General features: G+C 48.9%; 1 protein-coding gene and 1 pseudogene across 2 annotated transcripts in view; one reads left to right on the plus strand and one right to left on the minus strand.

Moving 5' to 3' along the window:
• Nucleotides 1-689: 689 nt before the first annotated feature.
• LOC149361547 (uncharacterized) lies at nucleotides 690-1,241 on the minus strand (annotated as a pseudogene).
• Nucleotides 1,242-12,894: 11,653 nt separating this feature from the next.
• Nucleotides 12,895-15,094, plus strand: part of LOC149361548 (3-alpha-hydroxysteroid sulfotransferase-like) — a 29,504-nt gene continuing 27,304 nt past the window's right edge. The window contains exon 1 of one of the 2 annotated variants that reach the window (XM_089569527.1): nucleotides 12,895-13,168. The gene's annotated coding sequence lies outside the window, so the exon portion shown is untranslated. The remainder of the gene's footprint in view (nucleotides 13,169-15,094) is intronic. The other variant, XM_089569526.1, reaches the window with a different exon arrangement.

The following is a 15,094-nucleotide window of genomic DNA, read 5'->3' on the forward strand; positions in this document are numbered from 1 at the left end:
GCGGACACGGCGCTCGCTGGACTGGCGGCGGACCCCGGCCCCTCATGTCTCAACGCCCAAATCAAGAAATTTGTCCGCGAGGAGGTTGCTCGCCAGCTGTCTCTCTTACCCTCTCTACCCGAACCATCATCTTGTCTGGCGCCGCAACTCAGAAATGAAATACAGCGACAGGTCTCGGAAGCTCTTCCTTCCGGCCATCCTCCAGCTCCTGTCGCTGCCCCGATGGCGCTTTCTGAGGCTGCCCTAAGTCCACCTGCCCCCAGTGCTGCGCCGCTGAGTTATCCTGACGCCTTCGCGCCGCACCCCGCTGTGGCGGCGCCTCGCACCTATGCCGAAGTTGTGGCTCGCCCAGCACCAGCCACGGCGTATGCGTATCCTTGCGCCATGATGCGCTCGCCACGCACTATGAATGAATGAATGAATGAATGAATGAATGTTTATTTCGCTTTTCGCCTCATAGAAAGCGTGGGTGACGAAATAAAAGCGGTTCGCAATAACCGCTTGACGGGCTTCGTCACCCGAAAAAGTCGACGATGACAGCAGCGGCAGTCCTTGCGGCATACAAATAACAATTGAAATCTCGAACAAAACAGATTTTGCTATAATGCAGGTAGGGGGGTAGATATATTAAACAATGACAAGGGAAGAAAAAATAACGGTCGACATATGTATTTCAGTACTAATACAACCTAATCAATAAAAGTTTCACGAAGTGCACGAAAAGACATTATGTTTATATTGTTATAAAGAGAAGAGTTCAAACATCTTGGTAGTATATATTTCAGTATAGCAAAACCATAGTCTGTTCTACATCTGGGTACTGAAAACATTTCAGCTTTTCTAGTGGTATATGGCGTGTTGTGTGGCACCAGCTGCACAATACGGGACAAAAAGGGGTCATCTCTTGCAGTCTGCTTTTTGTAAAAACAGGCAAACCTCTACTCAAAGAACCTAGGAACTGGAATTATTTTGTATTTTATTCGAATGGGTCGAGTTGGGGCGTCATAGCAAGAATCTGTAATGACTCGTAGCATTTTCTTCTGTTGAATAAAAAGCTTTTGGAAATTGGACACTGTAGTACTTCCCCATACCAAATAGCAGTATCCTAAGTATGAAAAAAAGAATGCATAGTAAAGGTCAATTTTTGTCTTTGTAGGTAAGATATATTTATGGCGAGAGACGATACCTATGAATTTAGAAACCTTGATGCAGACCTTGTTTATATGAGCATCCCATGACATCGAAGGGGTAAAGTCTACGCCAAGTGATGTGAATGATTGAACATATTCAATTTGTGTGCCACTGAAAAAGATAGGTCCAACTTGCCCTTAGCATGAAATATTATCGCTTTTGTTTTTTCCTGATATGCTGTCAAGGAGTTTGAGGATGACCATTCTTTCAGAGCTGTCAATACTAAGTTCGCTGAATCGGTTAATTGATTAGTATCAGTGGAGGAACAGAACAAAGTGGTGTCATCAGCATAAATAGTAAATTTTATCGCGTTGTTTATATTAGTGATGTCTTTAATATACGTTAAAAAGTATAGGACCCAAGAGACTACCCTGTGGCACTCCATTTGAAATTTGTAGGACATCAGAGCGGCAATTATTGATGACAACATATTGTGAACGCGAGTACATATATTACTTGAAAAGGTTCAGGGCATGGCCACGTATACCGCAATTTTCAAGTTTTGCAAGGAGGTTGTTATGATAGAGGGTATCAAACGCCTTGCTGAAATCTGCGAAGATTCCAAGAGTGAGCTCCTGGGATTCAATATTACCTAATATATATTCTTTTTGATCAAGTAATGCATGTTCTGTTGATTTGTTCTTGGTAAACCCGTATTGGCAGTCATTTCTAATAGAGTGATTTAGAAGGAAATTATGAGTTCGATTATGAATTGCGCGTTCTAGCCCCTTGGACAAGCAAGGTAAGACCGATATGGGCCTGTAATTGCTTAAATTATTTATCTCCCCCCTTTTGAAGATTACTGCCACCCTAGCAAGTTTCACATCAGCAGGAAAGTGGGCTGTAATCAGCGCCGTGTTATATATATGCGTTAAGCAGGGAACTATTGAAGGCAGGACATGCTTTATTGGGCGACTCTGGAGACCGCAAGAATCTAAGCTTGTCGTGTCTCTCATGTTTTTTTAAAATAGAGTACATTTCATTTTCATCTGTCGGTTCAAAAAAGAGGGATTGTGAAATTCTATCACCCAGAAATTTTGAGAAGTCAGGGCTGTCATACCGACTGCCAACGGTAGTAAAAAATTTATTAAAAGCACCGGCCAAACGATACCCACTCAGGTTAGCTCCATCAACTGCTAAACTTGCCATGTTATTTCGATGTGTAATTCTATTCAAAAGTAGATTAAGGCGCCTCCATTTTTCTTTAGGGCGATTGGAGAATTCCTTATCAAAAAGGCTATTGTGGTAAGTGGTCCTAGCTGTTTTGAGTTCTTTGTTCAAAGAGTTCCGAAATGCTTTAAAACGAGCCAATAGTGATGTATCCCTAGTCCTTATCAATTTAGCAAACATCCTGTGCTTCTTTTTTACAAGTTGTATAAGTCTTGGGGACATCCATGGTTTGCGAGCGTTTTTCGGCAGTTTTATTTCAACAGCAGGAAAACATTCGTGATAGATTGGTAAAAAGAGTCGCAAGAAAGCTGTGTAGGCAGCATCCGAGTCGGTGCTTAAGAAAACAGGTTCCCAGTCTAGTAGCTCTATGCGACTTCTAAATGTTTCAAGGTTTTTCTGGGAAATACACTGCCGACGTGGATTAAAGGTTTGTGTTGAGAGGGGTTTAGTCTCAACGCGCAGAAAAACAGGTAGATGGTCACTGATGTCTACTGCAAAACGCCCTGCGGTGAGAGGCACATCATAACTTGTGATGAAAAGGTCGATAATGGTAGATGAAGTGGAAGTTATGCGCGTTGGGCTATTTATAACGTTCTGGAAGCTAGCGGCTTGAAGCAATATTGTGAATTCTTGTTGTGCAGGACTGTTAACACCCATGTCTATATTAAAATCACCTCCTATACAAGATAAGAAATTATCTGACAAAAAAGCGATTTCTTTTTCAAAAACATGAAGGAACTCATTCATATTGCCTTGTGGTGGGCGGTAAACGACGGTAAATGATTGACGGCTAGATTGGACTGTAAGCATTTCAATATTCTCGTCGCTCAGACTGTGTTCCGATAAGGTATGGCACGAATAGCTTTCTTTTACTAGAAGGGCGACGCCCCTACCACGTTTTGAGCTTCGGTTTTGAGGGGCGTGCCTGAAAATCGAATAACGTCAGTATCGAAGCGGTACCATGTTTCAGATAGCATGATTAAGTCAAATGTGCACTTAAGGCTTGACAAAAACTGTTCAAATGATCCGTCTTATTTAAAGCACGCTGCATGTACAAGTGTAGCATTCGCAAACATTTACCACACTTATTGTTTCTTAGAGAGCAGAGAGAACTCCCATGGTATGAAAAGGGGCGTCTCTTCCATATTAGTATAAGAAACGGAAAAAAGATGCATCTGCTGAGCGACCAGTTACTATTCCATTTTTGACAAATCATCGTGCAGATACAGGCGAATGACATTGGATCCATCAGTTTTGCGTGCGTAAATAGCCCAATTTCTTGTCCACACGTATTTCCAGTCACGTTTTCTTTGCTATTGCAGCTCCGAGAAGTTTTTTCGTTTTCGGGCGCTATGTGCTCGTTGACACAGATTGAAGCCGTGCCTTCCAGTTCAACATCCTCGGCAGTAAGCCGCATCTTTTTTGATTTCTGCAGCACATCATCACGCTACTGGTAGAGTTGCGCCGCCTGCCTCTCCATGGCGCACATCGGACAACCGCCCGATATGCTGTGCTTGCGGCATTCCCGGACACGTCGCCCGCCATTTTCGACGCCGCATGTCACTGTCTGTGCCTGAATATACGGGCATGTCCTATTCGGCGCCCTACTTTCGAGTTCCGCCGGGGCCGCCCCCTGAACCTTCTGACCACCAGGCTTCCTCATTTCGTCACTCACCTTCACCCCGTAGCCGCGCCATTTCGCCGCTCCATGCGCCGCCGACTTCCCTTTGCCGAGCAGGGAAACTAACCGCCGCAGTTCCTGAGACACGAACTGCGTACTCCGCCGACCATCAAAGTCCTCTTTTCCCTGCGAACGTTATTGAAGTTATCGTGGAAGGTGTTTTGACGCTTGCTCTTATGAACACTGGTGCCGCCGTATCTGTTATCAGCCAAAAACTGAGTCGCTCTCTTCGCAAGGTGACGACGACTATTTGTGGTTTGTCGCTACGTACCGCCACCGAAGAGCATCTCCAGCCCCACAGCTCTCTCCACCGCCCAAGTAATAATTGCGAACACCGTGTATTTTATTGAATTCATCGTCCTCACCGCTTGTTCTGATGATGCCATTCTCGTCTGGGATTTTCTGCCCCATCATCATGCCATGATTGGCTGCGCCCGCCCTCACGTCCAACTTTCCGTGCCATGCGCTCTGCCATCCGCCGCTGTGTTTGATGACGTGGGCCCTCATGCTGTTACGAAACTCCATGTTACGAAACTCCATGTTACAAAACTCCAGGACACTACTATCCCACCCGTTAGCGCTGTCCTCGTTCCTCTCTCTGCCGCTTCTACCGCCGACGCCACCGCTCTCTTCTTATACCTTCCGACGTTGCTTTCTGCCGCCACCGTATCTCACTGCCCTTCGCCGTGCTTGACTTGCGCAGTGGTGCCAGCCCACTTCTGGTCACAAATACCCTTTCTTACGCCGCGGGTTTGATCCCAGCCGCGGCGGCTGAATTTCAATGAAGGCGAAATTCTAGAGGCCCGTGTGCTGTGCGATGTCAGTGCACGTTAAAGAACCTCAGGTGGTCGAAATTTCCGGAGCCCTTCACTACGGCGTCTCTCATAGCCTCAGTCGCTTTGGGACGTTAAAGCCCCATAAACCAAACCTTTCTTACCCCGTCACATTGCTTCGTGGAGAGTGCGTTGGCTGTTTTGAGCCTGTGGACTTACTATTTGACCTCGACGCTACCCAACGTTCATCTGCTCGCGAAGTTGATGCGTTGACCCCTACTAATGTGGCTTCCGACACGCTTCAGCGTGATCTTCTCGCCTGTTCTGTTGATACTGCCATAGAGCCACTCCGCCCGCGCAGCTTCTTGAGCTGTTGCCCCATTTTTGGTCCTCATTCGACACGCCGCAAGCCTCTTTTGGCCGGACGACGGCTGTCGCCGACCACATCGAAACAAGGGCTCACCCGCCTCTGCAACACCGCCCATACCGTGTGTCACCTACAGAGCGTCGTGTCATAGCCGAACAAGTCGACGACATGCTCCACCGCGGAGTTGCGTGGGGATGTGTATCTGTGCGATTGACGATGCATTGGACTGTTTGCAAGGCGCAGGATTCTTTTCTTCGCTTCATTTAAGCTCCGGATATTGGCAAGTTCCCATGGCTCCAGGTGATCGCGCAAAGACCGCTTTCATCACTCCGGATGGGCTTTACGAATTCAACGTTATGCCATTCAGCCTCTGTAACGCCCCAGCAACATTTGAACGAATGATGGACAACGTGCTGCGTGGCCTCAAATGGAAGATCTGTCTTTGTTATCTGGAGGACGTCGGGGTCTTCTCCCCTGATTTTCCCACCCATCTGCATCGTCTCCGCCAGGTTCTCACCTGCCTTGCTCGTGACGGCCTTCAACTGAACCTTAAAAAAATGTCACTTCGGCGCCAGCCAACTCAACATCCACGGCCACGTCGCGTGTAAAGATGGCGTCCTCCTCGATCCTGAGAAGCTGCGAGCCGTTGCTGACTTCCCGAAACCGGCCTCTCTCAAATAGCTGCGCAGCTTCGTGGGGCTATGCTCCTACTTTCACCGTTTTGTACGTAATTTTGCTACAATCATAGCTCCACTAACAAAGCTCTTGAATGGCCCCGCTAACTTGTCCTCTTGGACACCGGCCTGCGACGAGGCTTTCGCGAAGCTCTGCAAATTTTTGACATCATCGCCCATACTTCGTCATTACGATCCCGATGGTCCAACGGAACTCTACACTGATGCCAGTGGTGTCGGCCTCGGTGCGGTCCTCGGCCAGCGCAACCATGGTTTTAAGCATGAAATGCTTTTAGCTCCCGTTGTCGGCAGTGTGGTGACGTCACGCCGAGACCGAGAGCCATCATCCGGGCACTGAAATCCACTCATCCGGGCACTGAACTCCAGTAATCCGGGCACTGAAATCCACTCATCCGGGCACTGAATTCCAGTCATCCGGGCACTGAAATCCACTCATCCGGGCACTGAATTCCACTCATCCGGGCTCTGAAACGAGAGCATCCGGGCACCGTACGAGACTTAACGAGATTTAACGAGACTCTTTAAGCCCTCCTACGCGACCGGCATGCAAGCGCCGGTTGGTCTCCAAACGAGACAAAAAATAACTGCTGCCAGTGCCTTCTCAATGTTTATCAAGATATCAGTGGAGCTGTGGGTTTGATAATGCACGGAATTATAATTTCCGATTTCTAATAACGCGTGCAAAAAGCACATAAATGCCATGTTACACTTCGTTGTCATACGTGATCCGGGGGAGAAGCGCTGCGTTCAAAGGGCAAGGCATCACGCCGAACGGGTGGTCGCGTTCCTCCCTTCCTTTACGGTGCGGTTCGGGTGTCCACCGAGATGGCAGAGAATTACTGCGCCATTTCCTTTCCTCAAAAAACCTTGCGTTCAAATGGCAAGGCATCGCGCTGAACGGGTGGTGGCGTTCCTCCCTTCCTGTACGGTGCGGTTCGGGTGTCCACCGAGATGACATTAGGCCCGTAAACATTTCATGCTTACTCTACTCTCGTTTACGGGAGAGGCAGAGATTTTTTCTGAATACCTCGTCGCTTATATGCCAGCCGTGCCCTCACGGCAGCAGAGTCAAACTACTCCGTTACGGAAAACGATTGCTTGGCGATCATCTGGCCGATCACCAAGTTCCGTCTTTACCTCTACGAACGCACGTTCGACGTTGTTACAGACCACCACGCCCTCTGTTGGCTCGCTTCGCTCCAAGATCCGTCGGGCCGTCTCGGCCGCTGTGTCTTACGCCTTCAGGAATATGACATCCGTGCTGTGTACCGCTCGGGCCGCAAGCATTCTGGCGCCGACGCTCTCTCTCGGTCGTCGGAGCCCCTGCCTGCCGTTCCCACACCAGAACCTCGCCTTACCGCTCTTCCAATCTCAGATATGCGTTCCGAGCAGCGCCGAGATCCTTGCATTTCTGCCCTGTTCAATGTCATCAATGCCGCTACCATGGCTGCATATCCTCAAGCTCTACGCCGCCAAGCTTCCCATTTCTCCGTCCGGGACGGTCTCCTTTACTGCCTAAACTATAACCCTGAAGGCAGAAAATGGTTACTGGTTATCCCACGTCATCTCTGCTCCGACGTTTGTGCCCATCATCACACTGATCCGCAAAGTGCTCACGCTGGTGTCCACAAAACATATCACCGGCTTCGTCAGCGCTACTACTCGCGTGGAATGTACAATTTTGACCGCCGCTACATTGGATCCTGCGATGCCTGTCAGCAACGAAAGGATTCACCCTGTCGCTTGGGCGGTCCCCTGCAACCTTTACCATGCCCTGCTCGCCCCTTTGACCGCATGGACATCGACCTTTATGGCCCACTTCCCTACACTCCTGCCGGTAACCGATGGGTAATAGTCGCCGTCGATCACCTGACCCGTTATGCAGAGACAGCCGCCCTTCCCATAGGGACGGCTCGTGACGTCGCTTATTTTATTCTACACCACTTCGTCCTCCGTCACGACTCACCTCGGGAGCTCCTCAGTGACAGGGGCCGTGCATTTTTGTCAGAAGTAGTTCAAGAGCTCCTCTCAGCTTGTAAAACCGTACACCGTGCGACTACTGCCTACCATTCGCAAACGAACGGCCTCACGGAGCGATTCAATCGCACTCTGGGCGACATGCTCTGGGCGACATGGGCGACATGCAAAATCGTCGCCGCTGTATTGCAAAATGCCTGCGAACCACCGGCGCCGTGGCCAGCCGTGGCCCCCTCGGTCGCAAAAGAAAAAAGAAAGACAAGGCATGCACACACTGCACACAAGGCATGCACACAAGGCTTGACACCCTTATCGCGTTATTCAACGCACGTCTCCTGTCAACTACTTCATTGAGCCAGTTACACCTTCCTCGGAGCACCGCCGTCGCTGTCGCGAGGTTGTCCACGTTAGACGCCTCAAACCGTACTACAACCCACCTGTCGTCTCTTCGCCGTAAGTCGCCAGGATGGCTATTCCTTCTCTCCGGGGTCATTGTAAGAAGAAGAAGAGGACGACTCCGCAATGCCGCACTTCGTCGTCATCGCTGGTGGTTCGGGCGCGATTCTCGTTCTGGAGCTGCTTCCTTCGGCTGGTTCTGCCGTCCTGCTACGACCTGACCGCTACCTTCGTTGGTCGCCGTGACCCATTAATAAATCCACTGTTCAGCGCCTTTATTTTTAATTCGACTATATTCAGGCAATGCTGATATTTTGTTGTATTGTCTAGGGTTTAGTGGCTTATAAGCGCATAAGGCTACCATGCGCCAAACAAAAAAGCTGATATCCTGTTAGAGACGTCCTTACATTCCACAGCTCTCCAAAACACTACTCAAGCGCTGCTCAAGATTCGATTTCGGTCGCACGAGACAATCAGCGGACAGAGCGCGGCTTACTGGCACAATCGTTGCAGTACTTCGCTTGTCCACATTTTTCATATAGAATTGTTGGTCAAGAGCTGACGCAGTTTCGACGTTCCAGACCACAATGGCGTAGCCAGTAAAACTACTACCTCGGCACCTTTGTACGCAAACAACCTGTCACTCAGAGACCGAAATTAAAAGAAAAGAAATTATATCATTGCGCAGCAACACTTTACGGTCATTCAGTACTCATTGTTTACTGAGCAGTTCTCTGAGCGGTACTTTCTCACAATCCTGCCCAAAAGCCGTTCATAGAACGGGCACCGGGGGCGGAGTCGATGGCTCATTCTCTTTTGTGCTCCAAGTCGCAGTGTACGGCCCTTCACAGCACAAGGACCTAAAGCTAGATAATACAGATGGATCTGTCTAGCCTGTTGCTACCATTGCTTTATCAAACATTATCACAGTAGTTGCAGCGAAATGAAAAGAGGACGATGACGCAAATGTAAACAAACAAGATTGGAATTCTATGAAATCGGGCTTATAGCTACAAAGGCGTAGAGGAGGCTTTGGCTGATAAGAAATCGTCTCAGGCATGCACATTTAAAACGAACTTAGTAGCTTACACTGCATTAATAAGCCCACTGCTGGAATACCCTGACATCGTTTAGAACCCGCACTGAAAAGTAGATATAAATCGCATTGAAGGAGTTAAAAAGAAAACCCTTAGATTCATCTGCGACGCACATGGAAGACACATTTCATCACAAATCTACTGAGGCGATCTTAACTTCAGACACTTGAATTCTGCCGCAGGTTGCATCGCCTAAAAATGTCGCATAGTAATATCAGTAATGAAAACAAAATTCACTTTGATGACTACATGCAATACAAAACACCACGTCCAACACGCATCAAGCACAACTTGACAATCGTGGTGCCATAGTCCCGAACGAAAGCTTACCAGTTTTCTTTTTTCCAAAGACGATATCTGAATGGAACGGACTTCCGCGCGATGTTGTCTGCTTGAGAGGTCATGAGCCTTTCGTACCTGTTGTCATGCATTTTTTACAAGCGCAGTGCGCATTCATCATTTTACGCCTGTTCTTTTTTTTTGGGGGGGGGGGGGGGGGCGAACGCAGGGTGTTCGGTTATGCTCATTCTGTGCTCGCTTCTTTCTTCGCTTTGTTGCATTGCAATGTATAACGACGAATCCCTTTACCACTCCTGCATTGGCCTCCAGAGGGTGGTTGGCAGATTTTAATAAATAAATACTATGAATCAGCGATACCGTTTCCACAGAAGTTGCAGCGCGAAAACACCGCTAGCAAACAACGGGCGAGATTGACAGCGCACTGACTAAGTGAGACCATTTTGCCGCTCTTTTCGAATACTGTCTTGGTTGGCCCTTTCGCTTCTTTTTTCTTTGTATACTTAATGCTGCTTTTCTGTATTGGAGTAACTTGGTTTGAAAAGCAGTCCTTCGTTAACGTGTCTTGTGTTACTCTATTCATAATTTAGAAATAACCTGCCTACTAGTCCAATGCCACACTTTATACTTACCGAATGCGAATAATAGAAGCCCAAAAGCAGGGTGGAGTACCGCTTTTTACTGCACCGCTCCTCAGGATCCTATAATACGTTAGAAAAACAAATACAAGGCAGGCCCAAAACAGCAATACTACTGGGAGCCTTGCTCTATGCGGGTAGTATTCAAAAATTTGGCACCGACAAATTAAGTGTGCCCAAAAAGCGGAACCCTAGGGTGTGAACTTCGTTCTCGAGAATCTCTTTCAGTGAATACATTTTTTAGAAGATATCATTACTGGCAGCCTTACATATTTTTTCTTGCTTGCAGTTTACTTGATGGTTCCGGTAAAGCGTTGATTAGAAGAAAAAACGCTTATTTGCTCCTGACTTAGTCATTACTTGCTCACAGAAAAGGGAGCAGGCAAAGTAATTTCGGACAGAAAATTTCATGGATAATTTCACCACCGGCATCGCAGCGCTTTTCAAAGGTGTTCGACCCACTATAGACCTTATGCGAAATGCACTGTCATCTAGCGGTCGTCGCGCGCGATCCGCCATGTTGGAGGATAGCCGCCGGATTCACAGCACGTACTGGTGCACGCTCGTCGCGCGCGCTCGAGTTTCAGCGTCCTCAGTATGCCCACATATTGCTTACTGCCTTGCTTTACGCAGAAGGGTCACACAGACGCCCAGGTAAAAAAGGCAAGAGCACTTGATCTGAGCGCATTTCTATTTTTGGACTGCGATCCCCGACATCGGCGACACAAATGTTGCAGTACCGTCGCTACATGTCGAGACGTCGCGAAACGCATTTCGTTATCGCTATGTAGCGAACGAAATTAGAAATAAGCTTTGTAGGCACGAAGAAAATATCACACAAAAGTAGTTTTTCTCCTGCGATTGCCCGTGAAATGCTGCGATCATCGGCCTCGCAAGAGAGTAATCGTGATCAGCTGTTGAGTGGTACGGGTCGCGCTTTGTGAGAACCGTCGCTCCTAGCGTTATCCGCCGCAGCGGTTACACGCGTTAGTTTTAAGTGTGAATATTTGTTTCGACGGAAACACCAGCAAGTATCAAGTGCCCATGGCACGGAACGTTTGTGCACTGCAAGTCAGTCAATCGTTTCTGTTAGACCAGGGAAAGGTGCCTATTTTGTGGAGCGACGGCTTGATTGCATGTAGCGATTTCACTTAACCGACCGGTTTCCACGAAACCGTGTGTTGTGTAAAAGAAATAAAGGACCGTAAGGGAAGCCGCTCAAGCGGTACCATAGTTCCAACTAGTAGCGGGAATGCATAACGCATGTAGAATCCTCCAAAAATCTCAGTGCACAGCTGCTTGCTCGTCGTGGTAAAGCCATAGACACTGCTGCATTCACGGGCTGCGTGTTTTTAACGGCGATAGTCCAAGAATGGTAAACAGTTGTGTAGTGGGGTCGTGCGAGGACCTAGGGGTCTATGTGCCCGGTAATAATAATAACGTGTTTTCTTTCTCTGTCTAGGGCACTAGGGCAAACTAGGGGCTCTGGGCGCTAGAGCACTAGGGCAAACAAACAAATGCTGTATGAACTTTTCAAGGAAAATGAAAAGCGTCGCATGTTGACAGGCCACTTTTTTCCCACTGCCAACATGAGCGTGAAGTTTACTATCGTTTGCTTTCGGTGTCGACGCAACACACAGAAAACGCTACCACAACAGCAGCAATTCAAGCGGCATGCCCGCTCGCAAAAAGTATCCAACCAAATAAAAACTCACTCAAACTAGACTGAAATGCGCACATGTTTAGCCGTAAACGAAAATTACACTTGCTTCGTACATTTCTTGGTGTTCAGCGTCGGCAAACTGATGTAGGACTCCGTGAAAAACTTGTATCTCCGTACGCGGTGGCGTTCGGAAAGTGTTTTGGACGCGTAGTGTCTGCGAAGTCGCTTGGAAACTTGGGCATCAGAAACAGGTCGACTGACCATTCAGTCATGTTTACAGGCTCAAGTGACAGGAAACAAGATTTTCGAGCCAGCACAGCAGTAAGGAAGCTAACGCAGGGCACGCCTAAATCCAGAGAGCAGAGGCGGAACGAGCTTCAGTCATCCTCCAGCATGGCGTATTTACGCTGGTTCTTCTTTTCTCCGATAGATAGCAGCAATTTTGCATAAGGTCTATTGAGAACTCAAGCTGAAGTTTGCCGTGTCGATTGCAGCGCCGTAGCACATAGCATAGCGAGAGGAGCAAGCAGTTTTGGGGCGCTCGTGGTGCTATTCCACGCCACCTTCCCCAGCTTATTGCATGAGCTTCTGCGCTCTGCCGAAGCCACACGTGGTTCCTGTCAGCTATCTGGGTTATGTCTACAGAAGCGAGGCAAATAGTGCTATCAATCAAGCGCGGGCTACTAATCGTTCCGAATGTGCTCTCGCGTCTGTAGCGGCCCAAGCGACTGACGGCAGCAGTTTTTAGACACCTAGTAGAATAACTGCAGTGCCACCTGAGCAGCGCAAGTTCTCTATGCTGAAATTTGGTTCTCACAAACTAGAACTTTACGCTTACGGCGCAATAGAGCTGGTAAATCTTAAAGATGCAACGGAACAACACGTGGCGCGCTCTGGTGGAAGTAGCTCGAAGCGGCAGCAGCGTGCGAAGGTCACCCATTCCTGGCACAACCCCATTTCCTCGCTCTCAACGTATCTATTGTTCCGCGATAGCTACGCCCTCTCGCCGTAGCTTTGCAGTCGCGGAAGCGGCACCACTCTCGTGCCTGCGGCAGTCGCGTTTTGTAGTTTTCCCTTGGTGCGCGTGCGTGGCGTATTTTGCGCATCAACGTTCTGCGTCGTGCGGAAGGGCGTGAAGTTTCGCTCCTTCGTGCCAATCGGGCTCGCGGATTCCTGTTGTCCGGGACGACGTCGCGGGGTGTGCATGCGCTGCTCGTGAAGCGGTAAGTACGCGTGTGCACGCTGTGAGAGAGGACAACCCCTCGGGGAAGCCCTCATTTCTCATTCAGTGCCTCGTTTTCTATCTCCACGCAGCTTTCGCGCCAGCGTACTTCGCGCGGAATGTATGCGAGCTGCTGAGTAGGCGTTTCTAGCATGATTCATACCTGAACTCTAGACGTCGAAATGCGCTCAGATACTATGCGTACAGTCGTCAGCACGCTTAACACGAATGAGGGAAAGCGTGGCCGGGAGCGGCTTTGACTGACGCCAGCGCCGCGAAGTGCAGCGCGCTGTTGCCGAGATAATATGTAAGTATTTTTGCGGTGGCTGACGATACCTGGAGAGCAGCTCGATTTGACTGCTCACCTTGCTCTAAATGAAATGAAATTTAAGCGCACACGAAAAACGCACACAAGAGGAGATACACACAGGAAAGGCGTTTGTGTGCGTTTTTCGTGTGCGCTTAAATTTCATTTCATTTGTAGCTATGCACCATCTAGCCCAAACAGAAGTTTTGTTAAATTATCACCTTGCTCTGTCGCTTGTGTCTAGCCGGCGGGGTGGGTGCGCTCACTTGACTGTCTCGCGACTTTTCTCTACTGGCCGCGGCTCACGCGGGTGCAGAAAACACGTTGTCGTTTGCTTATCTCCAAAAAGCGTGAAAGTGGCGTGGCTTCAGACCGCTCGAGCGCTTTTCCAGGTCGGCCTCAAAGCCGGTGATCGAAAGAAATGAAGATTCGGAAAAGCAGAACAAACATGAGCTTGTGGCGTTTGTAAAGATTAGACAATAAATTTTCAAACACGGTGGCATTTGAAAATTTCGCATCAAGATTGCTCAGAACTCAGATTGCTCAGAAGATTGCTCAGAACAAGATTGCTCAGATTGCATCAAGACCTGCTGAGAACAGTTCACTTGGTTCACAGAATATCCGAAAGAGTAATCTATTATAAGCCAACCGGTATCCTTCATCGGCTTATACCATTGGGCTCTTTGCGTCTCTGGCCAGAGGCTTCAGAGGCTTCCTAGTTTGCGTAATAATGCCGCTGCGGCATCCAATGGCTTTTGTGCTCAGCTGCTGGCCCGGGAGACCCGGGTTCGATCCCGTGGCCGCGGCGGTCGTATTTTGGTGGATGCGAAATGCTATACGTACTGTCAGCAGCAAAATATTGCGGGACGTCCAGCGCGTGGCGGAGCGACACAACACTGCCTTGCAGCGCCATCTGCCGCTTCCAAGCATGTTGTCGAGGCTCAGGGAAATTGCGTTCGAAGGACGCTTTGCGCATGCCTATCCTTTCTTTGCTATCAAGCATGCCTTGACGCTTGCTTCCCCGTGACGCAATTATCAGAGTCACGGAGCCGCTGCGGCACTGTGTGACGTTCGCAGCCAGTTCTTCTTGGGCTCGCGCGAGCGATCGCAGCACTGTTCACCATCGCAGCAGCCGAAACAGACGCGCAACGATGGTGACACAGCGATTCATTGCCAGCGGCGAGTGGCAATAGCGGATTCCGGTGAAGAACGCGATGAGACTTGCCTGATAGCGAAGAAAGGACAGGCATGCACAAATAATGGTTAACGCGGAAGTGCTGTGAGCATTGACATCAGGCGTAGTCACGGCAGATGGCGCTGCAAGGCAGTTTTGCGTCGCTCCGCCACGCGCTGGACGTCCCGCAATATTTTGCTGCTGACAGTACATGTTCTGTGAGATGCCAGTGCACGTCAAAAACTACAGGTGTGAGAAATCATCCGCTGCGCTCCACTGCGGTATCCACAACCTGAGTCACTTTGGTGCTGCATCCATAGCCTGAGTCGCTTTAGGACATTAAATATTATCAAACCGAACCAAGTTTTCCTAAAGAGTCAGTTTTTATCCCTAGACATGCTATACATAGCGCTTCTCGCTAATAACCACGCACTAAAATCTTAGTT

This window comes from Amblyomma mixtum, chromosome 2, assembly GCF_055824585.1.
Source record: "Amblyomma mixtum isolate Tamu chromosome 2, ASM5582458v1, whole genome shotgun sequence".
Lineage (NCBI taxonomy): Eukaryota > Metazoa > Arthropoda > Arachnida > Ixodida > Ixodidae > Amblyomma > Amblyomma mixtum.